Raw genomic sequence first — 11,835 nt, 5'->3', positions numbered from 1 at the left:
CTGTCTGTTGCTCTCAAATAAATAAAAATTTAAAAAAATATATTAAATATATTCAAAAAGCTAATTTTGGCCTGGGGAGATAGCTAGGCGGTTAAGGCACTTGCTTGTGAAGCCTAAAGACCCAGGTTTGATTGCCCAGTACCCACATGCGCCACATGTACAAGGAGGCACATGTATCTGGAATGCATTTGCAGTGGCTAGAGACTCTGGCCTGCCCCTACCTCTTTCCCTCAAATAAATGATTTTTCGAAAGCTGATTTTTTGAAGTGTCTTATTCATGTTGTTTATGTGATCTTTTTATATCCTACTTTCATCAAATATAGTAGAAAAAACTGTACGAGTTTGCCTACAGTTACTATAACAATATAGCACATACTGGATAGCTTACATGACAGAAGTTCATTTTCCCACAGAGCTGAAGGCCAAAATTCCAGATGAAGGCATCAGCAGTGGATTTCTTTCTCTCTGCATGGGGTTTACAGGTGGATTCACTGCAATCATTCCTTCATATCCTTTCTTCTGCATGAGCTTTTGCATGGTGTCTCGGCGAGTGTTCAAGTTTTCTCTTCTAAGGACACCATTGAATGAGGATCACCGATAGGACATCACTGACCTGAATTGCCTCTCCAAAGGCCCTGTCTTCAGTTATTGCCACATGCAGAGGCACTGAGAGTTAGGACTTGGACATGAAAATAACTGAAACCTCCATAGTTCAGGCAACATCCGAATTCCCACCAATCTTGGCCTGAAATAAAACAGAAGCCATAGTTTGAACTATCTGTGGTTAGCATTGTGGTTTCCATAGTGTAGCAATGGTCTTTAGTGACGAAGGTGGTACTTACAAAGCATGAGCGCATACTGCAGTCATGGATGAATCCTTTAAAAGAACAAAACAAGGGCTGGAGATATGGCTTAGTGGTTAAGGCGCTTGCCTGTAAAGCCAAAGGACCTCGGTTCAATTCCCCAGGACCCACGTTAGCCAGATACACAAAGTGGCGCATGCATCTGGAGCTCGTTTGCAGTGGCTGGAAGCCCTGGCATGCCCATTCTCTCTCTCTCTCTCTCTCCCTCTCTCTCTCTCCCTCTCTCAAATAAATAAATAAAAATAAAATATTAAAGAAAAGAATGTTTAAAAGAACAAAACAAAATATTGTGTTGGAGAGATTGCTTAGCAGTTAAGGCAATTTCCTGCAAAGCTTAAAGACCTAGGTTCAATTCCCTAGTACCCATGTAAACCAGCTGCATGAGGTATCACATGTATCTGGAGTTTGCAATAGCTAGAGGCCCTGGAATGCCCATTCACATTCTCTCTCTCTCTCTAATGAATAAGTTAAATAAATAATTTTAAAGAAATGTTTGTGTGCATGTGTGTGTGTGTGCGTGTGTGCATGTGTATGCACACACACACATGCCACAGTGCACAAATAGAAGTCAGAGGACAAACTCAGATGCTCTCACCTTCCACCGTGTTTGAGGCAGGGTCTTCTCGGCACTCTCCGTTGCATATGCAAGGCTAGCTGTCCATGGGCGTCTGGTGACTCTCCTGCCTCCGCCTTCCAGGCAGCCGTGCTCACTCTGCAAATTCAGATGAGCGTGGCTGGGTCTAGCTTTATATGAGTCCAGGTCCTCACTTGTAAAGCAGGTATTTGCCCACAGAGCCATCTCCCCTTATTCCACAGGTGGATTCTTAATAAATCTTTTGTAGTTTTTGCAAGTCAGCTAACCAGCAAAATGCTTTCACTCAGTTTCAAAAGGAAAGAAAGAGGGTCCTTTCCAAGGTGTTTGGCATGTTTTTATTTCGAGGTGGTGGGATGGTCGTCACATTCTTGTAATAGTTTTATATGAAACTTTCTTTTCAAAATTCAATTACCAGGTATGGTGGCACACCCCTTTAACCTCAGCACTTGGGAGGTAGAGGTAGGAGGATCACCATGAGTTCAAGGCCAGCCTGAGACTTCATAGCAAATTAATTCCAGGTCTGCTTGGGCTGGAGTGAGACCCTACCTCAAAAAACAAAACAAAACAATTAATTAATTAACATGTATTAATTAAACATATCAATAAGATTTGGTTAAAAATATATCTATATCACTGATCAATTCATTCTCTTTTTTCTTTGTTCTTCCTTCCTTCCTAATTTAGCAATCATGATTTTACTTACAAGGTGAGTTTTTTAGCTTCTAAACGTGAGAGAAGGCATGTGGGACTTGTGTTTCTGTGTCTAACATTTCACTTTACATAATTTCCTCCAGCTTCATCTATTTTGCTGACCATGACACAGTTTAATTTTCCCTTTATTAAAAATCCAGTCATCTCAGGCTGGAGGGATGGCTTAGCAATTAAGGGATTTGCCTGCAAAGCCAAAGGACCCAGGTTTGATTCCCTTGGACCCACGTTAGCCAGATGCACAGAGGGGGTGCATTTTTCCGGAGTTCATTTGCAGTGGCTGGAGGCCCTGGTGTGCCCATTCTCTCTCTTCCTCTCTCTCTTTCTCTCTCTCTCTCCCCCCTCTCTCTCTCCCTCTTTCTCTGTCAAATAAATAATAATTTTTTTAAAAAAAAATACAGTCATCTCTTAATGGGCACATGGGCTATTTCCATATCTTAGTGATTGTGAAGAGCATATCTGGTACTTACTAGATGGTCAAACCTGTGTTGAATTTATTGCTTCCATCCAATACAGGACACCCTGTGAGAACTTGAGAAATATCATCAATTAATAGCCTGTAAATGAGCTGTGTGTGGCCGAAAGGCAGGGAGTCAACGTGAAGCTTTTTAGGAAATGTAACCTCAAGTTTATTCTTTCATTTGCTTCTCCCTTTGCCTTTTTTTTTTTTTTTAAATTTGAGACACAGAGAGAAAAAAAATGGGCATACGAGGACCTCTAGCCACTACAAAGGAACTCTAGATGCATGTGTCACCTTGTACATCTATCTTACGTGAGACCTGGAGAATAAAACGTGGGTCCTTAGGCTTTGCAGGCAAGCGCCTTAACCACTAAGGCATCTGTCTTTCCAGCCCTGCTTCTCCCTTTAATAACACAACCAACAGTAAGGAGCGAGGGTGAATGTGGTAGATCAGTAGAGACTAGACTGCTTCTGATGTCAATTAATAATACAAAGCTGTGCTACACGTCTGTCTCCTAGGCTTGTGCCTGATGTCCCAGCAGCTGCTCAGGGGGAGACAATTCTCTGAGGTCTCTTAGCCCTGGCCTCACTGGAGCCTGGCACAGGGAAGGAGTCAGAGAGGCGAGAGATCCAGATGCTAGACAGAGCTTCTCCTTGTGTAATGCCTCAAAGACAAGAAGTTCTTGTTTAGTAAAGATTGAATATGAAATTCACCCTGTGGTGTTCACTGAACCTGAGCTGTGTATACATGACTTCAGAAAGTTATGTAAAAACGTAGGGGGGAATATTTTGGTCAAGTATACAAAAAGAACTAAAGAGGTGCAGGAAACAAAAATATCACTGAGAACTGGAGAGAGGTACATGCAGTGGATAAGACTGTCAAACATTTGGGGGAGGAAAAGGGGATGGAGAAATATAACACTGGTCTGGGAAGCAATGAGGCTACAGCCCAAGACCATGTGTGTTCACATGCAGTGCCCTGGAGACATTGGACGTCAGGCACTGAACATGTATGTCCTCATGCAAACCCCAGTAGTTGGTGGGCTTTTGGTGAACCTCAAACCCTGAGCCCTCCTCGGATGAGTGAGGCAGGGCCTAGGGCATAAGTACTGTGGGGAAACTGTGTGTACTGCTCTCACAAGTGAACGCATGCCTCTCCCCACAGCCTCACCAGCTGTTCCCCCATCCCATCTTCATCCCATCCCAGATGGCAAATACAGTCTTGAGAGAACTTAAAGCACACATACTCCAGCCTTAGCTGACAAGGTACTGGGCTGAAAATAAAGCACTTGGGATGAAAGGCAAGGAGCCATCTCTCAGCCCCCAGCCAAAACCACTTGGAAAATAAGGTTGACAAATCCTCACCAAGAAGTCAAGGAAATGACCAAAAGGGAAAAAATCAAGAGGCTCTATCCAATGTATCCTAGAATTCTACTTTAAGAAAAGACGTAAGTAGAAAGAATCCAACAATATGTCAAATTTCCTAGAACTGAAAAATATGGGCTTCCAGAAAGCCCAGCACATTACATTTAAAAGGCAACAGCTAGGGCCAGAGAGATGGCTCAGCGGCTAAGGCACTTGCCTGCAAAGGCCAACACTGGAGTTCAATTCCCCAGAACTCACATAAAGCCAGATGCACAAAATGGCACATGCATCTGGAGTTTGTTTGCAGTGGCTAGAGGCCCTGGTGCACCCATTCTCTCTATCTCTCTGCCTGCAAATAAACAAATAAAAATAAGTGGCAAAAAAAAAGCAACAACAACAAAATACGCTAAGCCAAATACCATGAAATCCCCAAGCTAGGCTAGATCATTAGTTTACAGAGAGAAGAACCCTACAGAAAGCACTGAGGATAAAGATGGCATCGTAGGACCAGATGACGATACAGCTATGCCTCTGATGATGAAGAGAACTCAACCTTCAGTCCATGTCTGTACTAAGCCAACCTCGTATATCTTTTATGAAAGCATGTGAACTTTTTTGAAGGGCATATACCTGGAGACGTCAACTAGAGTTAGTGCTTCACCAGAATTCCTTCTTAGTTCAAAAGTGAGACAAAATTGGAATCCAGAAAATGAGGGGAAAATAAGTCCCAGGATAAAGTAAGGTGAAGAAGCCTCAGTCAACTGCTCAGTGGGTCAGAAGACCACAAAAGTTTGGAGAATTCCAGGGGGGAAAAAAAAAAAAATATATATATATATATATATATATATATATATATATATATATACACACACACACACACACACACATATTTATATCTCCATCCAAGCTGGGAGTGGGGACCATGCAGGAGACATCTAGTTGATTTGATGTATCTGACTTGTGGAAAAATAACAATGTGAGGGGCTTTTCAAGCTACCATGGGATGTTTGGGAAATTAGTAACGGGCTCACAGAGAACCTAGAACATGGGGGAAGAGGCAAAAATTAACTTCTGAGGGAAAAGGTACATTTAGCAAAAGGTCGATCGAGTGGTTATTTAGCTTATGAGTAAAAATACTTACTGCAGTCACTTAAGCACTCATCGTGGACTTAAAATGTCATGTGAATGTGCGGAGAGGATGGTGGTAGAGAGAAGCTCCATTACCGTGATGTGAATTAACAGGTAATATCTAAAATACATGATGGCTGGAGAGATGGCTTAGCAGTTAAGGCACTTGCCTGCAAAGCCTAAGGACCCATGTTTGATCTCTCTCCAGAGCCCACATAAGCCAGATGCACAAATGGGAGGCAAGCACAATGTCACACATGCCCACTAGGTGGCGGAAGCGTCTGGCATTCAATTTTTCAGTGGCTGAGGCCCTGGTGCACCAATTCTCTCTCTTTCTCTCTCTAAAAATAAAATAAAATAGGTTGATTGGTAATTTGTAATAATAGCCAATTATTTCTATCATGCACATATACAGGAAGCTAGCTAAAGGAGCCAGAAGTAGTTGCCAATAGATAGAGGTAAGTGAATGGGGAGAAATAGAACAGGGGTACTTCTGAATTTGATTTTAAGTCCTTTTGATGGTCATATTTTTTGTTATATTCATATAAATTAGAACTGACCCTTGACATGTGTAGGAAAATGGTTCCAGAACCCTTAGCAGATACTCAAACTTAGGATGCTCAAGTCTCTTATATAAAATGGTGCAGCATTTGAGGCTGGAGAGATGGCTTAACAGTTAAGGTGCTTGCCTATGAAGCCTAAGGATCCAAGTTTGACTTCCCAGTACCCATGTAAGCCACATGCACAGTGTGGTTCATGTGTCTGCAGTTCATTCTCAGTGGCTGGAGGCCCTGGTGCACCCATTCTCTCTCTCTCTCCCAGTAAATAAGTTTTTAAAATGCTTTAAAAACTGGTGTAGCATTTGCATAGAACCTATCCACAACCTTACATTTAAATCATTCCTACATTCCTTAAATGGCAATGTGAATAGTATAGAAATTGTGACTACACTGTGTTTTTAGGGAATAATAACAAGAAAATGTCTGTATGTGTTCCATAGAGACAGTGTGTTTTTAAACTTTTTCAATTCATGGTTGGTTCTCTCTCTATCTCCCTCCCTCCCTCTCTCTCTCTCTCTCTCTCTCTCTCTCTCTGTGTGTGTGTGTGTGTGTGTGTGTGTGTGTGTGTTACCATGGAATGTGGAGAGCTGGCTATACTTTAATAATTATACCATACTATACAGATTCATATGTAGATAGATGAGGAGGAGAGACAGAAGAAGCCATAAGGAGTGGAGTTTGAATAGACAATCTGGAACTTTCTGTTGATGACAGACACCACAAAGGAATGCTGAGGCTGAGCCCAGCACAGGTGCTATTCTCCCAGACAAGGAAGATGGGCACTGGGGAATCTGGCAGAAAGAAGTTGCTTTTTAAGATAATACAGGAAAGATTCAGGATGGAGAGAGAAAAATAACACTGAAACTAAAGAAAATGTACCGGCTTCTGGGAGAGTCTGGCAAAATAAACACAAGACGGTCATGAGCCAACACTCATTGCCCAACAGCAGGGGACACAAGTTGCATCCGATCCAGGTGGCTGGCGCTCCCCGGAGAGCTGCAGGTGTCCACACCAGCCCAGAAGATCCAAGATTCAACTTTTGTTTCTTAAAATGACTCTAGTTCTTCAAACCATGTTCGGCCATTGTGGCTACTTGTGCGTACACCACTGTTAATTTGTTAACTCTTTAGAACTTCAGCTTAGAAAATGTGTTTCTCTTAGAGATGACATTGGTGTCTCCATCCTGAGAAATTTGCCTCTTAAAAAGTTATCACTTCTCGGCCTTTTGGCTAAGATCAAGTGTAGTATCTGTTCTTATCAGTTTAAAAAGTTAACAGTGAGGGCTGGAGAGATGGCTCAGCGTTTAAGGGACTTGCCTTCCAAAGCCTAATCACCCAAGTTCAGTTCCTCAGTAGCCATGTAAGCCAGTTTGTTTGTAGTGGATGGAGGCCCTGATGCACCCATATTCTCTCTCTCTCTCTCTCTCTCTCTCTCTCTCTCCTTGATAATAAACAAATAAAATATATATTTTTAAAAAGACTTTAAAAAGTTAGCAGTGGGGCTGGTGAAATGGTCCAGTGGGCAACAGGCTTGCCATCCAAGCATGAGGACGTAAGTTCAAATCCTCACCACCAAGGTTGAGGCCCCAACACTGATATAAAAGCTGAGCGTGGTGGTGCATGCCTACCAATCGCAGTGCTGGGGAGAAAAAGGCAGGAGGATCATTGACACTTAACGGCTCAGTAGTATCATTGATTCGGTGAGCACTGAGTTCAGTAAGCGAATCTGTCTCAAAAATAATAGCATGGGGGTGGAGAGATGGCTTAGTGGTTAAGGTGCTTGCCTGCAAAGCCAAAGGACCCAGGTTCGATTTCCCAGCACCCACATAAGCCAAATGCACAAGGTGGTGCATGCGCCTGGAGTTCGTGTGCAGTGGCTGGAGGCCCTAGCCCATCCATTCTTTCCCCCTTCTCCTCTCAAATAAGGAAAAATGTTTTCAAACTACATTACAAAATAATAACATGGGAGGCTGAGGAGATGGCTCAATGGGTGAAGGAACTTGCCGTACAAGGATAAGGGCTTGATAAGGCCAGATTCACCCTGAGTTCAATCCCCTGTACCCACATAAACAGCAGGAAATGGCCACAGTAGCTTGTGGTCCCAGTCGTGTGGACAGCAGAGACCAGAGAGTCGTGGGGACTCACTGATCAGCCAGTCGGGCTGGAAATGGCATCTCCCAGACCAGTGAGAGAATCTGTGTGCAAGATTGCAGAGGAGTGCTAGAAACGTCCACATGCGTGTGCATGGGCTGTGTGCATCTGTATATGCATGTGCATATATCATACCACACATCACACACACACACACACACACACACACAGTCAGGTGGAGAAGCAGGAGTGGTAGATGCCTGATGTTGGCCCCTAGCCATGCACATGTGCAAAAATTTAAAAAATTACAAATGAATAATTAAAAACAAAAGTTGACTCCAAGCCCTCAAGAGAAAGTTGTTAAGTTCCCCAAGTGGTAGCAGGAGTGTCAGCCCACAGTGGGCTTGGGGTGGGTTCTGACCACCGCTGTCCAACAAGAGGATGAGAAAGCAGGCAGATCATGCGCCATACAGGGTGCCAAGATGAGGGAGAGTTGAACGAAATAACATGTCTGGCCCAGGCCCACTCTGAGCAATTAGCAAGCTCTAAACTCCACTCTCTCAGAGGAGCACTGCCTGCTGGAGAGAAGGCCTGTGACATGGGCGCTCAGGTCGGGTCCCTCAGAGTTTAGCACCGTTTTATGATAGCTCAGGTTTGGCTCAAAGGATTCCCATGTCAGAGCCTAGAGGCCATTCTACTCAACTTTCAACTCATGGCTTGAGTCAGGCTCAATAACAGTTCTTAGCTCTTCTCCTCTGGTTTTCATTAATCCATAGTGAAGTTAGGCATCACCCTCTACATGTCGCTTCCAGGACACGCGTGTGGGTGGTAAAGGCTGGCATGTGGTATTCCCCTGAGACGGTCCTCTGTGGTGACCCATGTGAGGTGGAATATATCGAAAAGATTTTTATCAAGGCATGATCAGCATATCAGATGATCTTCCATGGTGTTGCCAGAGAACTTCTAGATGGTTCAAACAGCCACGTGGGGTTTGTGAGCTGTCCTTATACTCAAGCTCACTTATTGTCAGTCAACAATCTCTTCTGCTGAGGTTATAGAAGTCCACTTATAAAAAGCAGTACCCCAGCTGACCAGCAGGGCTGACCAAGGTTTCTTCCATCTCGCTCCAAGTTGGCTCTGCAGCTTGGTCTGAGTCACACATTTTTTTCAAAACGGCCATTCCTGAGCATGACTCCCTTTATGTCCTCACACTTGTCCCCACAATCCCAAATACCTGGACTGTTTCTCTTCCACTCTACAGTTCCTGGAATCTTCCCTCTCTTCCCTGGAGCTTTGCTGGCAAAAGGGTTGGCTCTGGCATCAAGGGTTTTTATTGTTGCTGGAGTTTTGGGGTTTTTTCGAGGTAGGGTCTCACTCTAGTCCAAGCTGCCCTGGAATTCACTATGTAGTCTCAGGGTGGCCTCAAACTCATGGTGATCCTCATACCACTGCCTCCCGAGTGCTGGGGTTAAAGGCGTGCACCACCATGCCTGGATTTGACATCAAGTTTTAAAGGCACTGACATCTGCAATGCTTCACATAACATGTAAAACCTCTCAGCTCTTTCTCTCACCTTCAACATTCCTTTAGTCTTTCCAACTCCTCTGCTAATCTCAGTACCTCTGATAGTTGTTGGTACACAGCTCAGGAAATACTTCTTTTATTATTTTTATTAGTATTATTATTGCTGCCACTATTGCTACTACTATTGTTAATGATAAATAAAAAGATGCCCACCATAGGTCATGTTCATGAACATCACCCCACTTCTTCAACTCTAATGTCACTGCGTCCTCTCAATTTGGTGACTACCAAAAGACTGGAGTTGCTTTCACTCTTCTTTTCCAGGTGCAGTATTGGCAGAGGGGCTAAGTAAAGCAAAACAAGGGAGGGCTGGAGAGATGGCTTAGCGGTTAAGCGCTTGCCTGTGAAGCCTAAGGACCCCGGTTCGAGGCTCGGTTCCCCAGGTCCCACGTTAGCCAGATGCACAAGGGGGCGCACGCGTCTGGAGTTCGTTTGCAGTGGCTGGAAGCCCTGGAGCACCCATTCTCTCTCTATCTGCCTCTTTCTTTCTCTATCTGTCGCTCTCAGATAAATAAAAATGAACCAAAAAAAATAGAATAAAAAAAGAAAAACAAGGGATCTTGGTGGCTAGGAGCATGAAGTTCTTTGAATCCTTCACGTGTAGAACAGGAATAACGAATGTACCTCTGCAGTCTATAGCCTTGAGTGTATCATCCTCCTGCCTCAGCCTCTCAGGTAGCTGAGATTACAGAACTGCACCACCAGGCCAGGTCTCTTTTCTGATCTTGTTATGTCTCTTTCTTCCTTGGTGGTAGGGCCCTGAATACAAAGGACTCTGATCTCCAAGTAAAGACATGGATCCAGACCGAACTGGACTGATAAAACCACTTCCTTGGCCTCCCTCATTTGCACAATGAATCCTCTGCTAGTATGTGAAGTTTCTGTAGGAACAGAACAATAGTAATGCGATGGATAAGTAATTAGCAATGGAGCATTTTTTAAAAATATTGACATAGGGCTGGAGAGATGGCTTAGTGGTTAAGCGCTTGCCTGTGAAGCCTAAGGACCCCGGTTCGAGGCTCGGTTCCCCAGGTCCCATGTTAGCCAGATGCACATGGGGCGCACGCATCTGGAGTTCGTTTGCAGTGGCTGGAAGCCCTGGCGCGCCCATTCTCTCTCTCCCCCTCTATCTGTCTTTCTCTCTGTGTCTGTCGCTCTCAAATAAATAAATAAATAATTTTAAAAAATATTGACATATTGAACATTCCCACCGGATCATACTCTTATGCTGCCTCTCTCCCTTCCTGAGGCCACAGACGGCCCTCTGCACTGAAGTTATCAGTATTCACTGTGGGGTCAGGAAGGCAGCAGTCAGTCCCCATGGTAGGTACAATGCCTGAGTGTACCTTCCAGTCCGGTGGCTCTGAAGCACTTTGAGGAATGTGAATGACTTCAAAAGTCAAAGGTTTCTGTAGAAATTCTAAATCTTGTATCATGATTTGTTTCTCCAGGAGCTTATGACCCCTGAATCTCAACACAAGTGGGTAGCTTTTCTCTTACCAGAAGTTTCTTAGGACTGGAGAGATGGCTTAAGCAGTTAAGGCGCTTGCCTGCAAAACCTACGAACTCATGTTCAAATCTCTGGGTCCCATGTAGCCAGCCATGCAGTGACGGGAGCACGCAATGTCCTATATGCGCACAAGGGGGCGCATGCGTCTGGAGTTCGTTCACAGCAGGCTGAAGGTCCTGGCATGCCTGTTCTCCCCCACAAAAAAAAATTAATAAAAGACAATTTTTTAAAGTTTCTTAATCAGCTTCCCCTCACACCACTAGAGCTGACAGGTAGATAGGCTGTTCCTGAGAGAAACCCTTGACCTCAGTATGAGTGGAGATATAAACATGGAATACCTCTTGGGATTGAGATATATCTATCGAAGGGTTCTCCCATGGTCCTGTCCCCCTGGAACTCAACCAGGGGGTGAGGGAGACTGCTGAGGGCTAAAATCAGTGGCAGGCGAAAACCTGGAGCCCTGTACCCTGAAGCCACTTTTCCTAACTTCCATGTTCACGTAACATTAGAGAAATGACATAAGAAAATAGGCATGCCCTGAAACTCTGCAGTATTCACCCAGGAGTCTGAATTAACTATTTGCTACAATCCACACAGTGATGTGTCCGTGGGGCCTGGGAAAAGAAAAAAAAAAGTTGGTATGTGGGAGATTGGGAGAAGGAAGAGAAAAACGAGAGGAAGATGTGTGTTTTCTTTCCAGCCTTCTCTTTCCTCTCTGTAATTTCTGGGAGAAAGAGTTGAGGAACTACAGGGGAACTAAAACAGAGCCCCACCCCAGGAAGCCTCCTGTACCGTGACAAGCCTCACAGCAGCCATTGTGTGGAAGAGTTTTGATGACTTCATTCTCCAGCCAGGCAGCAGGAGCCTGGAGCTGTGGGTCTGAGTGTAGAGCAGCTGCGCCTTGTCTTTACCTGCTGCATCGAGCTCCGTCCTTAGGGTGCCCAGGAGGCCGCGTTTGCGTGAACTGCCACA

The 11,835-nt window shown here is 44.4% G+C and overlaps 1 pseudogene; it reads left to right on the top strand.

The window, feature by feature from the left end:
• Window positions 1-6,888: 6,888 nt before the first annotated feature.
• On the top strand, window positions 6,889-7,009 carry LOC123455237 (annotated as a pseudogene).
• Window positions 7,010-11,835: the final 4,826 nt, after the last annotated feature.

This window comes from Jaculus jaculus, chromosome 15, assembly GCF_020740685.1.
Source record: "Jaculus jaculus isolate mJacJac1 chromosome 15, mJacJac1.mat.Y.cur, whole genome shotgun sequence".
NCBI lineage: Eukaryota > Metazoa > Chordata > Mammalia > Rodentia > Dipodidae > Jaculus > Jaculus jaculus.
This window is presented reverse-complemented; position numbering and strand designations above follow the sequence as displayed.